The 24,850-nt window shown below is 42.4% G+C and overlaps 1 protein-coding gene across 3 annotated transcripts in view; it reads right to left on the bottom strand.

Annotated features, from left to right (window-relative positions):
• The window catches only part of LOC124042184 (receptor-type tyrosine-protein phosphatase mu-like), a 621,881-nt gene that overhangs the window by 480,397 nt on the left and 116,634 nt on the right, over positions 1 to 24,850 (bottom strand). The gene's annotated exons all lie outside the window — the stretch shown is intronic.

The raw sequence follows: 24,850 nt of genomic DNA, 5'->3' as shown, positions 1-24,850 counted from the left end.
GCTAAACAACGAACCAGAATCCCAACTCATAATCCCATGCATGAATCTAAACTAGATAAACAACGAACCAGAATCCCAACTCATAATCCCATGCATGAATCTATAGGTAACTAAAGCTAACAAACTAGGTACCATGTTAGCTAGCTAGCTAACAAATAATATTACTATACAGATCATACACGTAACGTTAGCTAGCGAGCCAGACAACTAACGTCAGGTAGCTAACAGTACGCTTTAACTTGCAACGAAAACAACTTTTTGACAAAAGAAGAATCTTATAATATCTGAAAATGTAGCTGGACTCGAACCCGTAATACATGATAATGAATGAATGAACCTCCGTCATGGAGGTTCGCCCTTAGTTTGAAGATGTCATGTGTTCTCTCTCTCTCTTTTCCACTTTCTCTCCGCATCTTGGAATCATCTCTGTGCTTCCGCCGGGCATTTCACGGATTTCAAAACTGTATCAACCTCTTCCGGTGACAACAACACTGTTAATCGCCTTTTCTTCTGGTGACAGTGATGGGAGAAGACTCTACAATGGTTCAATGAAAATGTTTGTACCTAAATCAGGGATTTCCTCATTGTCTGATTCATTTTCAGTGTCAGAGAGAGTCGGCACGGTGCGATTGCCTCCAGAAAGTTGTCCATCATAACGTTTTCCCACTGATCTTTGTCGATAGCGCGCTTAACTTCAGAGCAGCAATGCAACACTTTTACACTTTTCTTTGTGATATCTTTCAAAAATAATTGTGTTAGCAAGGATTATCTACACATACTGAGCAGCTCATGTTATAGACAGAAGCAGGCTACACGGCAGACCAATCCAAACTCATCTCTCGGCATGTCCAGCCCACTCATTATCTCAGCCAATCACGACTAGTGGGAAGTTTCCTGTCTTTTTCTGTGGCTAAACCAACTAGGCTTGTAATTTAACAATTGTATTAGTATTTACAGATGGCATAGACATTTATTATTAAGGCACATGAAAATTCACATGTTCCAGAAAGCATTTCTGCACAAAAATTGATTTTGATTTAAAAAATCAACTTTCAAATGCCTCTCCTGTAAAGACGTGCGATATACACCTAGCTTCTTTGCTTTCAGCCGTCAAGAGGCCCTACAGGCTACATCTCAAATGGCACCCTATTCCCTGCATAGTGCACTACTAAGCTGCTATGGGCCCTGGTCAAAAGTAGAACACTAAATAGGGAATCGGGTGTCATTTGGAACACATGATAAATCTCATATCTCTGTTTTGTTCAGAGCCAAGTGTTTGTTTGGTTAACGAGGGGAGATTAGAGCTTCTGACTGGCAGCTGGTGAATGCTACTATTTTATCAGACAGAACAGAACAGAGCAGACAAGCAGCTAATGCTAATTACCCACCATTCAAGATGTGTAGGGCTAAGGGGAGACAACAGCGTTATCTGGAGTATCTCAGAGTGGGAGATACAATCAGAGACACCTCTTAACCAGGTGCTGAGTAAGACTTTAATCAGATATGTTACATTTAGACGGCAGGTGGAAAGCAGGGAAGGGAGAGGAGGGGGGGGCGAGTGGGGTGGGTGGTGTTAATTTGTAGGTCGAGGCTTTTCCGGATCGTCGTGGTAACCATTGCCCAGCCCCCTTGTGTTCCGAGATCAATCAATTCCAAATGGGGAAAAGCAAACGCCTCCCTCCCCTTCTGGCAGGTCATTTCTCCTGGAGCAGATTAGAGCGACACACACACTGATGCCGACACAGACACACACACACACACCCTAAGTCTGCTTGCTTAAAATGAGTGGCGTCCTTCCTAATAAATTGTCTGTGTGTCACTGGAGGGGGGGGGGCTCCAATCTATCTGTGGTGCAGCCAGTCAGACAGCCAGTCAGACAGCCAGTCAGACAGCCAGTCAGACAGCCAGTCAGACAGTCAGCCAGCCGCTGTGAGATTAGGCGTCCGATTGGAGAGGGAAACAATATCCATTAGTCTGAAGCGCTACCTTTGCTGGAAACATTAAGAAAAAAAAAATGTCAGCTTCTATCCTCCATTCCATTAGTCCTCTGGACCCGTGGGTATGTGTTAGAGTTCTCATCGGGCCTGGGCTCGAGCCTCGAGTTTGGGTCGAACCGGGCTCAAATGTTCAAGCCCGATGAGAACTCTAACACATACCCATGGGTCCAGAGGACTAATGGATGGAGGATAGAAGCTGACATTTTTTTTCTTAATGTTTTTAAGACATCACAGAAATTAAATGACCCCGGACCCGAAAAAAAGCCTGATTTTTTTTTTTAAACAAATGTTCTTTAAACTGTGAGAACAATGCGCCAGAGTTGGGCAGCAGTGGAGTGAGGAGACAGGAGACAGGAAACAGCCATTGGGCCTAGAAAAAGCAGAGCAAAAGAGGAAAACAAACAAGTTGCTTGTGGTCGAGGATATTCCTCTAGTGGTGTGGGCGCTGTGCTTTGGCAAAGTGGGTGGGGTTATATCCTTCCTGTTTGACCCTGTCCGGGGGAATCATCGGATGGGGCCACAGTGTCTCCTGACCCCTCCTGTCTCAGCCTCCAGTATTTATGCTGCAGTAGTTTATGTGTCGGGGGGCTAGGGTCAGTTTGTTATATCTGGAGTACTTCTCCTGTCCTATTCGGTGTCCTGTGTGAATGTAAGTGTGCTCTCTCTAATTCTCTCTTTCTTTCTTTCTTTCTCTCGGAGGACCTGAGCCCTAGGACCATGCCTCAGGACTACCTGGCATGATGACTCCTTGTTGTCCCCAGTCCACCTGGCCGTGCTGCTGCTCCAGTTTCAACTGTTCTGCCTGTGGCTATGGAACCCTGACCTGTTCACCGGACGTGCTATCTGTCCCAGACCTGCTGTTTTCAACTCTCTAGAGACAGCAGGAGCGGTAGAGATACTCTTAATGATCGGCTATGAAAAGCCAACTGACATTTACTCCTGAGGTGCTGACTTGCTGCACCCTCGACAACTACTGTGATTATTATTATTTGACCATGCTGGTCATTTATGAACATTTGAACATCTTGGCCATGTTCTGTTATAATCTCCACCTGGCACAGCCAGAAGAGGACTGGCCACCCCTCAGAGCCTGGTTCCTCTCTAGGTTTCTTCCTAGGTTCTGGCCTTTCTAGGGAGTTTTTCCACCGTGCTTCTACACCTGCATTGCTTGCTGTTTGTGGTTTTTAGGCTGGGTTTCTGTACAGCACTTTGACATATCAGCTGATGTACGAAGGACTATATAAATACATTGGATTTGATTTTGATTTGATTTTAACAAAAATATAAACGCAACTTGTAAAATTGTTGGTCCCATTTTTCATGAGCTGAAATAAAAGATCCAAGACATTGTACACACAAAAAGCTAATTTCTTTCAGATTTTGGCCACAAATTTGTTCACATCCCTGTTATTGAGCATTTCTCCTTTGCCAAGGTGATCCATCCACCTGACAGGTGTGGCATATCAAGAAGTTGATTAAACATGATCATTACACCTTGTGCTGGGGGCCAATAAAAGGCCACTCTAATATGTGCAGTTTGTCACATAACACAATGCCACAGATATCTAAAATTTTGAGAGACTATGCAATTGCCATGCTGACTGCAGGAATGTCCAGCAGAGCTGTTGTCAAAGAATGTCATTTAGCTAATTATGTCCAACCAGCTTCATAATCTCAGACCACCTGTATGACATTGTGTGGGTGAGTGGTTTGCTGAGGTCAACGTTGTGAACAGAGTGCCTCATGGTGCCGGTGGGGTTATGGTATGGGCAGGCATATGCTACAATTTGAATAACACAGAGATACTGTGACGAGATCCTAAGGCCCATTGTCGTGCCACCGCCATCACCTCATGACCCCATGATCTGTTCACAATTCCCGGAAGCTGAAAATATCCCAGTTCTTCCTTGGACTGCATATTCAACAGACATGTCAACCATTGAGCATGTTTGGGATGCTCTGGATCCAGTTCCCGCCAATATCCAGCAACTTCGCACAGCCATTGAAGAGGAGCAGAAGCACATTCCACAGTCTGATTAACTCTATGCGAAGGAGTGCTGATTGATGGTGGTCACACCAGATCCTGACCTTTCTTCTGATCCACACCTCTATCTCTTTTTTTAAGGTATCTGTGACCAACAGATGCATATTATTCCCAGTCATGTAAAATACATAGATTATGGCCTAATATTTTTTGTTTCAATTGACTGATTGCCTTATATGAGCAGTAAACATACTCTGTTTCATGGAAACATGGCTCTCTCGGGATATACTGTTGGGAGTCGGTCCAGTCATCTGGATTCTCAGTTCATCGCGCCAACAGGAAGAGAGCGTCTGCTAAATGACTTAAATGTAAATGTAAGAACAGCGAGGGGGTGTATGTTTGCTTCATGATTAACAACTCATGGTGTAATTGTAATAACATACAGGAAGTCCTTTTGTTCACCTGATCTGGGAATACCTCACAATCAAATGCCGACCGTATTACCTCCCAAGAGAATTCTCGTCGGTTATTGTCACAGCCGTGTATATCCCCCCCACAAGCCGATACCACGACGACCATCAAGGAACTTCACTGGACTTTATGCAAAGTGGAAAACCATATATCCTGAGGCCGCATTTATTGTAGCTGGGAACAACGCATCAAACTACCATTAACCGGCCAATCATAGTCCCCCTGTGCCCAGGAACGCCAAGGTAACCTGCCTACATGACTCTCGCCCCATAGCACTCACATCTATAGCCATGAAATGCTTTTGAAAGGCTGGTCATGGCTCACATCAATACCATCATCCCAGACACCCTGGACCACTACAATTTACAAACCACCCTAACAGATCCACAGATGACAACATTTCTATTGTACTCCGCACAGCCCTCACCCACCAGTAAAAAAACAACAACTGTTTATTGGCTTCTGCTCAGCATTCTACACCAAAGTCCTTTCAAAGCTCATCAATAAGCTCAGGACCCCGGGACTGAATACCTCCCTCTACAACTGGATCCTGGACGCCCTGACGGGGCGACCCCAACACATCTGCAATACTGACCATCAACACGGGGGCCCCTCAGGGGTGTGTGCTTAGTCCCCTCCTGAACTCCCTGTTCACCTACAACTGAGTGACCGTGCACGACTTCAACATCACTTGGGGCCAAGCTTCCTGCCATCCAGGAACTCTATACCAGGTGGTGTCAGAGGAAGGCCCCAAAAAATGTGGCAAAGAATCCAGCCACACAAGTCATAGAATGTTCTCTCTGCTACCGCACGGCAAGAGGTACCAGTGCACCAAGTCTGGAACCAACAGGACCCTGAACAGATTCTACCCCCAAGCCATAACTCTGCTGAACAGTTAATCAAATGACTACCTGGACTACCTGCTTTGACACTTTTTTCACTGACTCCTCCCACACACTCACACATACTTCCACTGACTCCTCCCACACACTCACACATACTTCCACTGACTCCTCCCACACACTCACACATACTTCCACTGACTCCTCCCACACACTCACACATACTTCCACTGACTCCTCCCACACACTCACACATACTTCCACTGACTCCTCCCACACACTCACACATACTTCCACTGACTCCTCCCACACACTCACACATACTTCCACTGACTCCTCCCACACACTCACACATACTTCCACTGACTCCTCCCACACACTCACACATACTTCCACTGACTCCTCCCACACACTCACATACTTCCACTGACTCCTCCCACACACTCACACATACTTCCACTGACTCCTCCCACACACTCACACATACTCCCACTGACTCCTCCCAAACACTCCCACATACTCCCACTGACTCCTCCCACACACTCACACATACTTCCACTGACTCCTCCCACACACTCACACATACTTCCACTGACTCCTCCCACACACTCACACATCACACTACTTCCACTGACTCCTCCCACACACTCACACATACTTCCACTGACTCCTCCCACACACTCACATACTTCCACTGACTCCTCCCACACACTTACTTCCACTGACTCCTCCCACACACTCACACATACTTCCACTGACTCCTCCCACACACTCACACATACTTCCACTGACTCCTCCCACACACTCACACATACTTCCACTGACTCCTCCCACACACATACTTCCACTGACACGCATACTGACGCCACACACACTTTACCCCTACCTACAGTATACTGCTGTTCCTGTCTATTATCTATCCTTTACCCCTACCTACAGTATACTGCTGTTACTGTCTATTATCTATCCTTTACCCCTACCTACAGTATACTGCTGTTACTGTCTATTATCTATCCTTTACCCCTACCTACAGTATACTGCTGTTACTCTCTATTACCTATCCTGTTGCCTCGTAACTTTCCCTTACCTACACATGTATGTACATAGCTACCTCAATTACCACGTACCCCTGCACATCGACTCAGTACTGGTACTCCCTGTATATAGCCATGTTATTACCTGGTACTCCCTGTATATAGCCATGTTATTACCTGGTACTCCCTGTATATAGCCATGTTATTACCTGGTACTTCCTGTATATAGCCATGTTATTACCTGGTACTTCCTGTATATAGCCATGTTATTACCTGGTACTTCCTGTATATAGCCATGTTATTACCTGGTACTCCTGTATATAGCCATGTTATTACCTGGTACTCCCTGTATATAACCATGTTATTACCTGGTACTCCCTGTATATAACCATGTTATTACCTGGTACTCCCTGTATATAACCATGTTATTACCTGGTACTCCCTGTATATAACCATGTTATTACCTGGTACTCCATGTATATAACCATGTTATTACCTGGTACTCCATGTATATAACCATGTTATTACCTGGTACTCCATGTATATAACCATGTTATTACCTGGTACTCCCTGTATATAACCATGTTATTATCTGGTACTCCCTGTATATAGCCATGTTATTACCTGGTACTCCCTGTATATAACCATGTTATTACCTGGTACTCCATGTATATAACCATGTTATTACCTGGTACTCCCTGTAATTTTTAAATTTGATTTCACCTTTATTTAACCAGGTAGGCAAGTTGCGAACAAGTTCTCATTTACAATTGCGACCTGGCCAAGATAAAGCAAAGCAGTTCGACAGATACAACGACACAGAGTTACACATGGAGTAAAACAAACATACAGTCAATAATACAGTATAAACAAGTCTATATACAATGTGAGCAAAAGAGGTGAGAAGGGAGGTAAAGGCAAAAATGGCCATGGTGGCGAAGTAAATACAATATAGCTGTAATGAAGTTCGTCTGCTGTTTGAAGAGAGTCAGACCGAAATGCAGCGTGTAGGTTACTCATGACTTTTTAATGAAGAAAATAGCGGTACATGAAATAACTGAAAATACGAAAACAACAAACGAGTGAAACTAATACAGCCTATCTGGTGACTAACACAAAGACAGGTACAATCACCCACGAAATACAACGCGCACTCAGGCTGCCTAAATACGGTTCCCAATCCGAGACAACGAGAATCAGCTGACTCCAATTAGGAATCGCCTCAGGCAGCCAAGCCTAACTAGACACACCCCTAATAATACACACTCCTAATTAATACAAACCCCAATACGAAATACAACATATAAACCCATGTCACACCCTGGCCTACCCAAACATATAACAAAAACACAAGATACAATGACCAAGGCGTGACAATAGCAAGTAAAACACTGGAATGGTAGATTTGCAGTGGAAGAATGTGCAAGTTAGAGATTGAAATAATGGGGCGCAAAGGAGCAAAATAAATAAATAAATACAGTAGGGAAAGAGGTAGTTGTTTGGGCTAAATTATAGATGGGCTATGTACATGTGCAGTAATCTGTGAGCTGCTCTGACGGCTGGTGCTTAAAGCTAGTGAGGGAGATAAGTGTTTCTAGTTTCAGAGATTTTTGTAGTTCGTTCCAGTCATTAGCAGCAGAGAACTGGAAGGAAAGGCGGCCAAAGGAAGAATTGGTTTTGGGGGTGACCACAGAGATATACTTGCTGGAGCGTGTGCTACAGGTGGGTGCTGCTATGGTGACCAGCGAGCTGAGATAAGGGGAGACTTTACCTTGTAGATGACCTGGAGCCAATGGGTTTGGCGACGAGTATGAAGCGAGGGCCAGCCAACGAGAGCGTACAGGTCTCAGTGGTGGGTAGTATATGGGGCTTTGGTGACAAAACGGATGGCACTGTGATAGACTGCATCCAATTTATTGAGTAGGGTATTGGAGGCTATTTTGTAAATGACAACGCCGAAGTCGAGGATCGGTAGGCTAGTCAGTTTTATGAGGCTATGTTTGGCAGCATGAGTGAAGGATGCTTTATTGCGAAATAGCAAGCCAGTATATAGCCATGATATTTTTTACTTGCTATTCATTATTCACTGTGTATTTATTCCTTGTGTCACTATTTCATTTTTTATTTTTTTATATTTAACTCTGCATTGTTGGAAAAAGACCCATAAGTTTCCCTGTTAGTCTACACCTATTGTTTGATTTGATTTGATTAGCTGTATGTCATCTTGTGACATCCTGTTGATTGGTTATATTGAAGTATGCTAATGACATGAGCACATCCTGTTTTATCTGTCTTAATAAAGTAACTTAGCCTACTTCAATATAACCAATCAATCATGTGTTCATGTCATTACAACAGTATACAATTCATTCATGCCTTTAAAAGGCGCACTGTTGCAGAAATCGCTCCGCCATTTCCTGGTTGCTAAAATTCTAATAGTTTGTCTAATTTCAGTTTATGTGAGAAAACACATATAGTCTAGTGTAGAGAATCATTGTACCATCTAAACCACTGTGAAATATATTTTCCATAACTAAAAACATTGCTGGTGTACAAAACCAAAAGTAAAATATGCAAAAACTCAAAACTTAACAATGTGAAGCATAGAAATAGTGCACATAGAAAAGATCTACCACTTCTTAGACTTGCTTTCAATGAGAATGACAGATCTATAACACACATTTCTATGTGATTTTGGTCTGTTCGTCCCAAAAGTTACATAGTGCAGCTTTAAATACTTTATTTAAATACAGACTATTCTTCTCCTGTTACTGAGATGCACTCCAGTCTACATTCCAGACTATTCTTCTCCTGTTACTGAGATGCGCTCAAATTAACTATTCTTCTCCTGTTACTGAGATGCGCTCCAGTCTACATTCCAGACTATTCTTCTCCTGTTACTGAGAGCTCCAGTCTACATTCCAGACTATTCTTCTCCTGTTACTGAGATGCGCTCCAGTCTACATTCCAGACTATTCTTCTCCTGTTACTGAGATACTCCAGTCTACATTCCAGACTATTTTCTCCTGTTACTGAGATGCACTCAGTTACATTCCAGACTATTCTTTCCTGTTACTGAGATGCACTCACTACATTTCAGACTTTTTCTTTTATATTAACATTCAGACTATTGTTACTGAGAACTCCAGTCTACATTCCAGACTATTCTTCTCCTGTTACTGAGATGCACTCCAGTCTACATTCCAGACTATTCTTCTCCTGTTACTGAGATGCACTCCAGTCTACATTCCAGACTATTCTTCTCCTGTTACTGAGATGCACTCCAGTCTACATTCCAGACTATTCTTCTCCTGTTACTGAGATGCACTCCAGTCTACATTCCAGACTATTCTTCTCCTGTTACTGAGATGCGCTCCAGTCTACATTCCAGACTATTCTTCTCCTGTTACTGAGATGCGCTCCAGTCTACATTCCAGACTATTCTTCTCCTGTTACTGAGATGCGCTCCAGTCTACATTCCAGACTATTCTTCTCCTGTTACTGAGATGCGCTCCAGTCTACATTCCAGACTATTCTTCTCCAATTTGAGATGCGCTCCAGTCTACATTCCAGAAAAGATCAGTCTAATTCCAGACTATTCTTTCCTGTTACTGAGATGCGCTCCAGTCTACATTCCAGACTATTCTTCTCCTGTTACTGAGATGCGCTCCAGTCTACATTCCAGACTATTCTTCTCCTGTTACTGAGATGCGCTCCAGTCTACATTCCAGACTATTCTTCTCCTGTTACTGAGATGCACTCCAGGCTACAAAACAGACTATTCTTTCCTGTTACTGAGATGACCAGTCTACATTCCAAAATGAGATGCGCTCCAGTCTACATTCCAGACTATTCTTCTCCTGTTACTGAGATGCGCTCCAGTCTACATTCCAGACTATTCTTCTCCTGTTACTGAGATGCCTCCAACATTCCAGACTATTCTTCTCCTGTTACTGAGATGCGGTCTACATTCCAGACTATTCTTCTCCTGTTACTGAGATGCTCCATTACATTCCAGACTATTCTTCACCTGTTACTGAGATGCACTCCTGTCTACATTCCAGACTATTCTTCTCCTGTTACTGAGATGCGCTCCAGTCTACATTCCAGACTATTCTTCTCCTGTTACTGAGATGCGCTCCAGTCTACATTCCAGACTATTCTTCACCTGTTACTGAGATGCACTCCTGTCTACATTCCAGACTATTATTCTCCTGTTACTGAGATGCGCTCCAGTCTACATTCCAGACTATTCTTCTCCTGTTACTGAGATGCACTCCAGTCTACATTCCAGACTATTCTTATCGCAATTTGAAATATTTAAAAATCATCAGAAAAAAAGATGTTTCATCATGGCCACTAATTCCCTTGTATTTATTAGAATATTGGTATCCTGGTGTAGCTGACAGAGGAGGAGGAGGCTAAAAAACAACTATTTATGCTTGACCTGAAAAAATGTGGTCAGAAGCCAAACTGAGCTCCATACCTCATCGCCTTACGCCTCTCAAATTTGGTAACAATGTGGAGGCACCATATCAGCTCCTGATTGACATGATTATCAGGTGAGGCACCATAAACACAAACTCACTTCCTCAACAACACCCTTCACAACAGATCTGAGCTGCACCACGAAGCGCAAAAAAAAGTATGAATGCGCTGGCTTCTGCAGAGGCCATATCACCAGGCACCATATCATATCGCCATATCACCATGCACCATATCATATCGCCATATCACCATGCACCATATCATATCGCCATATCACCATGCACCATATCATATCGCCATATCACCATGCACCATATCATATCGCCATATCGCCATATCACCATATCATATCGCCATATCGCCATGTCACCATATCATATCGCCATATCACCAGGCACCATATCATATCACCATATCATATCACATTGCCATATCACCATATCATATCACCATATCATATCGCCATATCACCAGGCACCATATCATATCGCCATATCACCATATCATATCGCCATATCACCATATCATATCGCCATGTCACCATATCATATCGCCATATCACCAGGCACCATATCATATTGCCATATCACCATGCACCATATCATATCGCCATATCACCATATCATATCGCCATATCACCAGGCACCATATCATATCGCCATATCACCAGGCACCATATCATATCACCAGGCACCATATCATATCGCCATATCACCAGGCACCATATCATATCGCCATATCACCAGGCACCATATCATATCGCCATATCACCAGGCACCATATCATATCGCCATATCACCAGGCACCATATCATATCGCCATATCACCAGGCACCATATCATATCGCCATATCACCAGGCACCTTATCATATCGCCATATCACCATGCACCATATCATATCGCCATATCACCAGGCACCATATCATATCACCAGGCACATATCATATCGCCATATCACCAGGCACCATATCATATCACCAGGCACCATATCATATCACCATATCACCAGGCACCATATCATCACCAGGCTATACGGCAAATGCAGACGTCAGATTGACCATGTAGCGCCTTTATTGATTATTATTATATTATTATTTAAAAAGGTGCGCAGACACACGGCACAGCAAGCCCGAAACCAGCCCGGCGATGTGTTGGTGGATATTTCCTCGTCTGAGCGATCAATGCAACGTTAAACGAGACAGCTCATTGAGGCAGACACAGAACGTAAATGAATGACAGGGAAAGCATTTATTTTATTTTATGAAATTCAATGTGCGAGAATGGTTAATAGGATCGAGGGCTTGATGGGAAAGAAATCATTATTTAACTCAAATAGATTTGAGGTATTATTTTTTTATTTTTTTACATTCAATTCATTGCCATCAAAGCTTTTGTCTCAATTCCCATTGTTGTCACACAAGGGATGAAGATTGGGGTTTTGATGTGTGGGAATAGCCAATACCAAAACCAATAGAGATTAAATAGTATTATACATTTAAAACAACATCCAATATCTCTTGTCCTTCAATGGTTCAAGTGTTCAAAAGGTAAATTATATTATTCTATTGTTATGGGTATAGACTCCCATTTTCATAGTGTTGTTTAGAGGGGAACATTTTGCACGTGTAAGGTCTTTCATTATAATATACTGTACACAAAATAAGGAACATTTTATACCGTGGGTTTTTTTCTTTGAGGTATATGGGGTATTTGAGGTATAGTAAATGGGGTATTTGAGGTATAGTAAATGGGGTATTTGAGGTATAGTAAATGGGGTATTTGAGGTATATGGGGTATTTGAGGTATATGGGGTATTTGAGGTAAAGTATGTGGGGTATTTGAGGTATATTGGGTATTTGAGGTATATGGGGTATTTGAGGTATATGGGGTATGTAGTGGCTTCCTTTCATCTTTACCATAGCCACTGCCCAAGCCTGAAGCGGGGTTGTTTGGTACGCATACAGTCCACACTCAAGGTTTCCAAACAGCAAAACATTCCATGACATCCAGGGATATGGTGCAACAAAAATGTTTATTCTTCTTATATCTAACAAATAAATGAGTCTCCAATCAACTTAAAGCACAAAATACTTGATATGGGAAATACATATTATGACCTGTATGTCTATGTCTGTATGTCTGTATGTCTGTATGGTCAAAAAACTATACCGCTCCCGCGTCTAGCAAGGACTCCCTCTCCCGAAGGCCCAACTTCCTGCCTTTATCCTAACACAATTACCACAATACAATGAACAGGCAAGAGGGGGGGCCAAATGTCCGAGTTACACTAACAACAAATTAATATATCTCAATCGGGCAAATATAAATCATAAAGGTACGTACCTAATATTTCATCATTTACATTCATATTTAATATATTTACACAAATATACATGGAGCTCCATATGTTCGGTCTTTTATACAAATATGTCCAAATCGGCTCTAACATACCGGCCCCTAATTGTTGACTGCACTGAATGCACAACAATTACTTAATATTCAAACATAGAGCCAATACACAAAACATTCTATACCAGAGCACTATTACAGTTTATAGCTATATACAAATATACAAGGTACCATATAGGAAAATAGTCCATAGATCTCAATCTGAGTTGAAGTGTAAAGGTGTTCAACTTCGAAAAATGTCAAGAGTTTGACGTCCAAAATGTATGACATCAAAGAATGTAGGTGCACGTGATTCTAAGATGGAGCACTGTGATTCTAAGATGGAGCACTGTGTGTGTGTGTGTGTGTGTGTGTGTGTGTCACTCCGTCGCCTCAAGGAGCAGACAGAGTTTATTGATAGGTCTCTGTAAGATATTGGTCTTAGTCTTAACCATGACGCTCCGGACAAGACCTTTGGCCCCTGGCAAAGCCTCCATTAGCCAAGAGTTCCTTGGGGCGGTGTCATCGACGATGACCACGAGGTCACCAGGACTGAAGTTTCTCTTAGTTTTGTTCCACTTGTTCCGCTCCTGCATAAGTGGAAGATACTCCCTGATCCATCTCTTCCAGAAGAGCTCAGTGATATATTGTACTTGCTTCCATCTCCTTCGTGAGTATAGGTCGCTTCTCTGGAATAGTCCTGGTGGCAGGACTGGCTTAGCTTTCAGATGAAGCAGATGGTTCGGAGTCAGGGGCTCCAGAGGGAGGGTTGAATGACCATGTCACTCCTTCCTTCAGTAATTCTTTTTGAATCTTGTTGTGATCCAGCTCTTTCATAGCTTCTCCTAGCTCTCTGTGTGTTCCAACAAAGTTGGTGCCATTGTCTGTTCTGATACTTGTTACTGGGCCCCTTCGACAGATGAACCTGCGCAGGGCATTGATGCAGGAATCAGTATCCAGATAACTAGCAACTTCTAGATGGACAGCTCGACTCACGAGGCAAGTAAAGATCACACCATAACGCTTCACATGAACGCGGCCTCGCTTCACCTCTATGGGGCCGAAGTAATCTATGCCCACATGGGTGAAAGGCGGCAAATCAGGTGACACCCGATCTTGTGGAAGGTCGGCCATCTTCTGTTCTCCAGCTCTAGCTTGCATCCGCCTGCAAAAGACACAGCTCTTAAGGATCTTCCTTGCTAAAGAGTTGGCACAGGGTATCCAATATCGCTGGCGAAGTCTAGAAAGCATGTGACCTCTCCCAGAGTGGCCAACCTGCTCATGGATGTGGAGTAAGATCAGTCTAGAGATGTAGGAGTCTTTGGGCAGGATCATAGGATTCTTTAGTTCCATAGGCATAGCAGCTTTGCTTAACCTTCCTCCTACTCTCAGAATGCCATTGTCAATAATTGGATCAAGCTTACAGATTGAGCCACTTCTCTTGGCACATTGTTTCTTTCACAACTAGTGCAATTTCTTGTTTAAAGTGCTGTCGATGTTCAAATCGAATGATTACCTTTTCTGCTTCATCTAGGTCATCCACAGACCGACTTTCTTTTCCAAACGTCAGTTTGAACTTGTCAATTTGTTCCTTCAGTGAGTTTGTCAGACTCTGATCTGGACCAGTTTGAGAGAATATTTTCCTTTTCTGGCTTAACTGTAGAAGACGTTTCTTCAGTTTCAGCATCCAGGCAACTGCTTTCTTCAAGCAGTTCCATGTTGAATAGTACTCAATCAGTTTGCTGGTTGGACTCTTTTCTTCCACACTTGTATGGTTTACGATTACGTCTTGTCTCACCTCTGGATCATCCGGAGGGATGGAGCCAAGCTCCTCGGGGACTTTCGGCCATTGAGTTTCTGTTTTCTCCAGGAATTCTGGTCCTTTACGCCATCTCTTTGAGTTCAGGAACATTTCAACATGTAATCCTCTTGAGGCATCATCGGCTGGGTTGTGTTTTGAGTTCAAATATCTCCACTGTTTTGCTTTCGATAGGTCACGGATCATAGCAACCCTATTAGCCACAAAGGTATGGAATCTCTTGGTATCATTGCGGATGTATTTTAGCACAGACTGGCTGTCCGTCCAAAAAGTTGACTCCTCAAGTTCAATCTGGAGCTCCAACCTTAACATCCTGTCCACTCGCACTGCCAATGTTGCTGCAGCAAGTTCCAGTCTGGGGATTGTCATCTGCTTGAGTGGAGTCACCCTTGATTTCCCCAGTATGAATGCAATGTGAACCTTTTCCATACCGTTTGTGAACCTAAGGTAACTTGCCGTGCCATAACCTTGTTCACTTGCATCACTGAAGTGATGCAGCTGTGCCGTCTTGACTTGACCAAAGTTCTCAGGCATCATACACCTGTCTATCTGGAATCTGGAGAGCTGGTCCAGCTCTGAGAGCCATCTCTGCCATGAAATAGAGTGTTCTTCAGGGATGATTTCGTCCCATCCACACTTTAGCTTGCAGAGCACTTGAAGGATTTGCTTTGCCTTTAATACAAATGGGGCGAGGAAACCTAATGGATCATAAATAGAGCTGACAGTTGAGAGAATACCTCTTCTTGTAAGGGGTCTGTTCTTGTTCTTGACAGTGACTCGGAAGGTAAATGCATCACTTTCAATGTTCCATCGGATTCCAAGTGCTCTTTCAACAGGCAGCTTTTCTCTGTCCAGGTCCAGTTCTTTTATCTGCTTGGCTTTGTGTTCATCAGGGATAGAAGCCAGCACAGTGCGGCTGTTGCTGACCCACTTGGTCAATTTGAACCCACCCTGAGAGCACACATCCCTGAGGTTTTTCGTGAGAGCTATGGCTTGTTCTTCTGTGGCCACTGACTTGAGGCAGTCATCAACATAGAAGTTGGACTTGACTGTTTGAATTACCTCTTCATCGTACCTCTCAGTTTTCTTCTGCAGTCCTTCGCAGTGCAAAGTTTGCACGACTTGGAGAGGATATAGCACCAAAAAGATGTACCGTCATTCTGTACTCCTCCAATCTTTTGTTAGTATCACCATCCGGCCACCATAGGAATCGCAGGAAGTCTAAGTAATCTTCATGGACACGTACTTGATGGAACATTCCTTCAATGTCTGCCATCATGGCAATGTGCTCTTGCCGAAATCTTAGCAAGACTCCTATAAGCGTGTTTGCCAGGTCAGGGCCTTGAAGGAGTTCACTGTTAGGAGATATACCTTTATAGGATGATGAACAGTCAAACACTACTCGTATCGTTCCTTTGCGCTTATGGTGAACGCCATGGTGTGGTATGTACCATACCTTGCCTTTCTCTCTGAGGAGCTGTTCTTGTGGTACCTTCTCGGCGTAACCTTTTGTTATCATCTCTTCCATGAAGCCTTTGTACTCTGCAGCGTAACCTTTGTCCTTCTTGCATTTCCTGATAATATTTAGAGCCCGCTGCTTTGCCATGTCACGATTGTTTGGCAGGACTACGTCTTTTTTGCGAAAGGGCAACGGTAAGTAGTAGTGATGGTCTTTGAGGGTTATGGAACTTGATACGATCTCCATAAACCTACGATCCTCAGCTGACATCTCACTTTTCTCTTCATACCCTCTCTCAGGGAAGTCATGGTTGTACTGATTTACAAGAAGAACCCCCAGGTCGGCAATTGAGATACGATTGGCCATCACCGTAGGATGCCCAGATTCTTCTGCCATGGTACAATTGTTAAGAGGACCGTTCATCACCCATCCAAAGAGAGTTTTCACTGCATACGGTCCGTTACCTTGGCTATTTATGATTTTCCAGGGTTCCATTGCCTTTGGAGTATTTACGCCAATCAGGAGTTCGACGTCGGCGTCAATTTCCTTCAACTGAACTTCTTTCAGGTATGGCCACCTTTTGAGATCTTTCTGAGTGGGAATGTTCTCTTGTCACTGGGATCTTATTTTGGGTGTAGACCTTTGGTAATGCAAGAAATGTGTCACCTTCCACATTGCCAATCTCTAATACAGATATCTCAAAGCTCTTGGTAGGACTCTCCTGCCCCATTGTGCGTAGCAGAATTTCAGTCTCAGTGCCTTTAGCTTGCAACTGCCTCATGAGTCTCTCCGTACAAAATGTTGCTGAGCTACCAGAATCGAGAAATGCATAGGTTAACGTAGACTTGCTTCCATTTGCCATCTTTACTTGAACTGGCACAATCGCAAGTGCACAATCTGTACCGGCCCCGGTATCTTCACCAGCTTCCAGTGAAACAAGTGCACTGCTGACAGTCTCCTCCCGCTTTACTGCTACACCCCTCGTATCTGCCTTCAGAGATCTAAATCTCTCTCTTCCTTCAATGTGCAGGATAGTGGGGTGGTTTCTTTGACATTTCTGACAGGTCATCCTTCTTTTACATTCTTTGCTTAAGTGTCCTCTCATCAAACAGCCAAAACAAAGGCCTTTTGATCTCAGAAACTCAACCTTGGCTTCGTGTGGCTGTGCCTTCACCTGTTGGCAGTCGACCAGGAAATGCTCACCAGTGCAAAATACACATGAGATACTGGGAGCATCAGAAGGGTAGGTGCCTGGTTTCTTGATTTTGAATGTTTGTTCTTTTAGAGGTTTTTCCGAGTTACAATCTGCCAGTACATCTACTGCAGTGGCAAAGCTGCTTCCCCTACTCTTGGACTTGAACTGCTGTTTAAAGTCAGCTTCTGTTTTGGTTTTAAAAAACCTTTTGTTGGTCAGGGGATCTTGGATATCTCCGTACAACGGATCCTGCAGTATTTTGGCCTGTTTTTCCATGAACGTCACAAGGTCACTGAACTGGGTCCTCAGGTGGCTTCTCTCTAAAATATCACATGCCGTAGACCTCCATTTTTCCCTTAGTTTGTAAGGAAGTTTTGACATGATCAACTTTATGTTGGAGGGAAGATTAAGCTCTTCCATGTTCTGTAGGTCTTGCATAGCGTTACAGCATCCTCTAAGATAGAGTGCATAGCCACCCAGTCCCTTTCCATCATCCGGTTTGATGTGTATCCAGTTCCAAGCTTTTTCCATATAAGCAGTGGTGACTTTGATTTCATTGCCAAAGTGTTCCTTTAACAACCTCTTGGCCTCTGCATAGCCTCTTCTGGCTTCCATATGCAGACAACTACGGACCAGGTCCTTGGGCTGACCAGAGATGTACTGTTCCAGGTAATAGAGCCTATCCTGGTGACTGCTTGTCTTATCTTCTATTCCATGCTCAAATGCACGCATAAATGGCCTAAAGTTTAGAGGATCACCGTCAAACATAGGTATCTCCCTAACAGGGAGTGTGGCCTGTTTGTGCTGTAGTACAAGGAGGTCAGCAATTTCATTCTGCCTTTGCATGACAGTAGAGAGGTTATCATGGCTGGTATTACGGCTGATACCCGCAGTGTTGATTCTGTGTTGATTGCTAGACCTTGATGTTGGCTGCTGAAGGGTGTGGTTTATGACTGTTTTCTGAATAGGTTTTGATGGCTTTGTGGTCGGTTGTTGTAAAACTCTTTGTAGTGGGGTCTTTGGAACTGCACCTAATGCAGAAAATGCAACAGGTGATGGTTCAGGTTCCTTATATACCTCGGGTTCCTGGTTCTCATAATAAGAGTTCATTCCATCTTCTTGGCTTAGAAAATGGGCTGCCACAGAATGGGATTGAGAAGTTGACTCAACACTCTCCAGGACCTACAGTTTGGCATTATATGCTGCTATGTCCGTTTCCAGTGCCATTTTTTCCATCCTAACATTCAGTTGAGCTTTCTGTTGTTCCAGTTGAGCTTTCTCCAGTTCCAATGCATGCTTGTCCTGTAATGATGCTTGGCGAGCTAGTAGAGCTGCTCGTTCTGCCTCAGCTTTTAGGCGTGCAGAGGACACTGAGGAAGCAGTTTTAGAAGACTTTGTTTTACTTGATGTTTTTGACACATTGGAAATGCTGTCGTGTGGTTCAATGAGCGTTTGTGGCTCGATTTCAGCTTTTTTCCATATTTCCACCTCTTTCAGGAAATGTTCATAAGTTCTCATTCTTGGTTGATAATAGTTAATGCCCTCCTGTTCGTGTTCCTCCTCTGTGACCAGCTCTAGCACAGAATCATGAGCATTCTTAAAGTCATTGAGAACAGCATGGAATGCTTCAAGACTCTCATCCACAGTTTCAATGTTTCCTCCATCAACAAGAAGGGCTTTTATTTCATTCATTTTGCGTGTACACACTCCAAGTTTGCCTCTCCGGGCTGCATAGAGTGAATTTAGATGCTCCTCTGCCCTCTCCAGTGGAGTCTTATTTGGGATTTCAGCCTCCATCATTCACTTTTAGTTCACTCAATTTACAATGACACAGTTGTTGGTTTTTGATTGTTAAACGTAATGCCCCTTTAGACCTCCTTTAATGCTTTAAAACACAGTCCTCCATTTTAGCATATTGACCCATTTTGAATTGAACATGTGCAAGTTCGGCATTTTAGATGCATTTTAAACATTTCATCCCATTATAAGTTGTCCCTTTAATGAAGTTTAAACACGCAGAATCTTCAGATCCTTAGATTGCAATTTGTTGCGTTGATGCATTGCATTTCCACGTTAGGCCAAATATTAGACATAAGATTAGGCTACATTGTGCGTAGGATCTCAGTGTTTCCCAAACTTAAACATCTTAATTGTTTTCACAACGCTGTGTTTTGAATTCCATTCCCAAGTTTATCAAACATTCCAATTAAAAGCACATTTGCGCTTCCATAATATGCATGATCAAATGATCGCATTGAACAGGGCAGCTCATTCATTCGCAGTGGTTACTCACGGCTGGCGAATTCTAGGAGTTCAAATCCTTCCAAGCGAGCTGTCCTTACGATCCGGATGCAATTACAAATAGAACAATATCCAGCGTGTGTCCGAACCGGAGATTTCCTTCCGATAGTAATCCTTCGCGGAGTTTTTTGACTTGATTGTAGTGGCTTCCTTTAGTCTTTACCATAGCCACTGCCCAAGCCTGAAGCGGGGTTGTTTGGTACGCATACAGTCCACACTCAAGGTTTCCAAACAGCAAAACATTCCATGACATCCAGGGATATGGTGCAACAAAAATGTTTATTCTTCTTATATCTAACAAATAAATGAGTCTCCAATCAACTTAAAGCACAAAATACTTGATATGGGAAATACATATTATGACCTGTATGTCTATGTCTGTATGGTCAAAAAACTATACCGCTCGCGCGTCTAGCAAGGACTCCCTCTCCCGAAGGCCCAACTTCCTGCCTTTATCCTAACACAATTACCACAATACAATGAACAGGCAAGAGGGGGGGCCAAATGTCCGAGTTACACTAACAACAAATTAATATATCTCAATCGGGTAAATATAAATCATAAAGGTACGTACCTAATATTTCATCATTTACATTCATATTTAATATATTTACACAAATATACATGGAGCTCCATATGTTCGGTCTTTTATACAAATATGTCCAAATCGGCTCTAACAGGGTATTTGAGGTAAAGTATGTGGGGTATTTGAGGTATATTGGGTATTTGAGGTATATGGGGTATTTGAGGTATATGGGGTATTTGAGGTATATGGGGTATTTGAGGTATATTGGGTATTTGAGGTATATTGGGTATTTGAGGTATATTGGGTATTTGAGGTATATTGGGTATTTGAGGTATATGGGGTATTTGAGGTATATGGGGTATTTGAGGTATAGTAAATGGGGTATTTTAATTATATGGGGAATTTGAGGTATACGGGGTATTTGGGATATTTAAGGTATATGTGGTATTTGAGGTACAGTAAATGGGGTATTTGAATTATATGGGGTATTTGAGGTATATGGAGTATTTGGGATATTTAAGGTATATGGGGTATTTGAGGTATATGGGGTATTTGGGGTATATGGGGTATTTGGGATATTTAAGGTATATGTGGTATTTGAGGTACAGTAAATGGGGTATTTGAATTATATGGGGTATTTGAGGTATATGGAGTATTTGGGATATTTAAGGTATATGGGGTATTTGAGGTATATGGGGTATTTGGGGTATATGGGGTATTTGGGATATTTAAGGTATATGTGGTATTTGAGGTACAGTAAATGGGGTATTTGAATTATATGGGGTATTTGAGGTATATGGAGTATTTGGGATATTTAAGGTATATGGGGTATTTGAGGTATATGGGGTATTTGAGGTATATGGGGTATTTGGGGTATATGGGGTATTTGAGGTATATGGGGTATTTGAGGTATATGGGGTATTTGAGGTATATGGGGTATTTGGGGTATATGGAGTATTTGGGATATTTAAGGTATATGGGGTATTTGAGGTATATGGGGTATTTGGGATATTTAAGGTATATGGGGTATTTGAGGTATATGGGGTATTTGAGGTATATGGGGTATTTGAGGTATATGGGGTATTTGAGGTATTTGGGGTATTTGAGGTATAGTAAATGGGGTATTTGAGGTATATGGGGTATTTGAATTATATGGGGTATTTGAGGTATATGGGGTATTTGAATTATATGGGGTATTTGAGGTATATGGGGTATTTGAATTATATGGGGTATTTGAGGTATATAGGGTATTTGAGGTAAACGGGGTATTTGAATTATATGGGGTATTTGAGGTATATGGGGTATTTGAGGTATATGGGGTATTTGAGGTATAGTAAATGGGGTATTTGAGGTATATGGGGTATTTGAGTTATATGGGGTATTTGAGGTATATGGGGTATTTGAATTATATGGGGTATTTGAGGTATATGGGGTATTTGAGGTAAAGTATGTGGGGTATTTGAGGTAAACGGGGTATTTGAGGTAAAGTATGTGGGGTATTTGAGGTAAACAGGGTATTTGAGGTAAAGTATGTGGGGTATTTGAGGTAAACAGGGTATTTGAGGTAAAGTATGTGGGGTATTTGAGGTAAACAGGGTATTTGAGGTACAGTAAATGGGGTATTTTAATTATATGGGGAATTTGAGGTATATGGATATTTTGAGGTATATGTTGTATTTAAGGTATATGGGGTATTTGAGGTACAGTACATGGGCTACTTGAGGTATATAGTGTATTTGAGGTATATGGGGTATTTGAAGTATATGGGGTATATAAAGTATGTGGGGTATTTGAGGTATATAGGGAATTTGAAGTATATGGGGTATATACATTATGTGGGGTATTTGAGGTATATAGGGTATTTGAAGTATATGGGGTATATACAGTATGTGGGGTATTTGAGGTATATTATATGGGGTATTTGAGGTATAGTATATGGGTTATTTGAGGTATAGTACATGGAGTATTTGAGGTATAGTATATCGGCATATGAGATATATGGCGCATTTGAAGTATATGGGGTATTTGAGGTGTAGTATATCTGGTATTTGAGGTATATTTGGTATTTGAGGTATATGGGGTATTTGAGGCATATGGGATATTTAAAGTATATGGGGTATTTGAGGTATAGTATATTGAGTATTTGAGGTATAGTATATCGGGTATTTGAGGTATAGTATATCGGGTATTTGAGGTATAGTATATCGGGTATTTGAGGTATAGTATATCGGGTATTTGAGGTATAGTATATTGGGTATTTGAGGTATAGTATAACGGGTATTTGAGGTATAGTATAACGGGTATTTGAGGTATAGTATATTGGGTATTTGAGGTATAGTATATCGGGTATTTGAGGTATAGTATATCGGGTATTTGAGGTATAGTATATTGGGTATTTGAGGTATAGTATATCGGGTATTTGAGGTATAGTATATTGGGTATTTGAGGTATAGTATATTGGGTATTTGAGGTATAGTATATTGGGTATTTGAGGTATAGTATATTGGGTATTTGAGGTATAGTATATTGGGTATTTGAGGTATAGTATATTGGGTATTTGAGGTATAGTATATTGGGTATTTGAGGTATAGTATATTGGGTATTTGAGGTATAGTATATTGGGTATTTGAGGTATAGTATATTGGGTATTTGAGGTATAGTATATTGGGTATTTGAGGTATAGTATGTGGTGTATTTAAAATCGTACACCTTTTTTTTATATATGGCTTCTCATGTACAGATGATTGACAGATGATGTACAGATGATTAACAAATCACTGAAAATAAATGGGGGGTTTTCAATCATTAAATAAAAATTTAACTTTAATCTGAAATGACCCCAACCCATCCTTACTCCATGAAGCACTCCCACTTCCTACCCCACTAGTCTGAATGTGTAACCACGGTGACAGCATTCCCACTTCCTACCCCACTAGTCTGAATGTGTAACCACGGTGACAGCATTCCCACTTCCTACCCCACTAGTCTGAATGTGTAACCACGGTGACAGCATTTCCACTTCCTACCCCACTAGTCTGAATGTGTAACCACGGTGACAGCATTCCCACTTCCTACCCCACTAGTCTGAATGTGTAACCACGGTGACAGCATTTCCACTTCCTACCCCACTAGTCTGAATGTGTAACCACGGTGACAGCATTCCCACTTCCTACCCCACTAGTCTGAATGTGTAACCACGGTGACAGCATTTCCACTTCCTACCCCACGAGTCTGAATGTGTAACCATGGTGACAGTATCTCCACTTCCTACCCCACTAGTCTGAATGTGTAACCACGGTGACAGCATTTCCACTTCCTACCCCACTAGTCTGAATGTGTAACCACGGTGACAGCATTTCCACATCCTACCCCACTAGTCTGAATGTGTAACCACGGTGACAGCATTTCCACTTCCTACCCCACGAGTCTGAATGTGTAACCATGGTGACAGTATCTCCACTTCCTACCCCACTAGTCTGAATGTGTAACCACGGTGACAGCATTTCCACTTTCTACCTCACTAGTCTGAATGTGTAACCACGGTGACAGCATTTCCACTTCCTACCCCACGAGTCTGAATGTGTAACCATGGTGACAGTATCTCCACTTCCTACCCCACTAGTCTGAATGTGTAACCACGGTGACAGCATTTCCACTTCCTACCCCACTAGTCTGAATGTGTAACCACGGTGACAGCATTTCCACTTCCTACCCCACTAGTCTGAATGTGTAACCACGGTGACAGCATTTCCACTTCCTACCCCACTAGTCTAAATGTGTAACCACGGTGACAGCATTTCCACTTCCTACCCCACTAGTCTAAATGTGTAACCATGGTGACAGTTGTATAAGTGTATAAGGTCCTTTCTTGTTGGTCCAAAACATTGGTATTAAATCCATGAGATATTGAGGAACATCCTGTCAGTTTGATAGAGTTCATTCCCAGATATTGAGGAACATCCTGTCAGTTTGATAGAGTTCATTCCCAGATATTGAGGAACATCCTATCAGTTTGATAGAGTTCATTCCCAGATATTGAGGAACATCCTGTCAGTTTGATAGAGTTCATTCCCAGATATTGAGGAACATCCTGTCAGTTTGATAGAGTTCATTCCCAGATATTGAGGAACATCCTGTCAGTTTGATAGAGTTCATTCCCAGATATTGAGGAACATCCTGTCAGTTTGATAGAGTTCATTCCCAGATATTGAGGAACATCCTGTCAGTTTGATAGAGTTCATTCCCAGATATTGAGGAACATCCTGTCAGTTTGATAGAGTTCATTCCCAGATATTGAGGAACATCCTGTCAGTTTGATAGAGTTCATTCCCAGATATTGAGGAACA

This window comes from Oncorhynchus gorbuscha, linkage group LG08, assembly GCF_021184085.1.
Source record: "Oncorhynchus gorbuscha isolate QuinsamMale2020 ecotype Even-year linkage group LG08, OgorEven_v1.0, whole genome shotgun sequence".
Lineage (NCBI taxonomy): Eukaryota > Metazoa > Chordata > Actinopteri > Salmoniformes > Salmonidae > Oncorhynchus > Oncorhynchus gorbuscha.
This window is presented reverse-complemented; position numbering and strand designations above follow the sequence as displayed.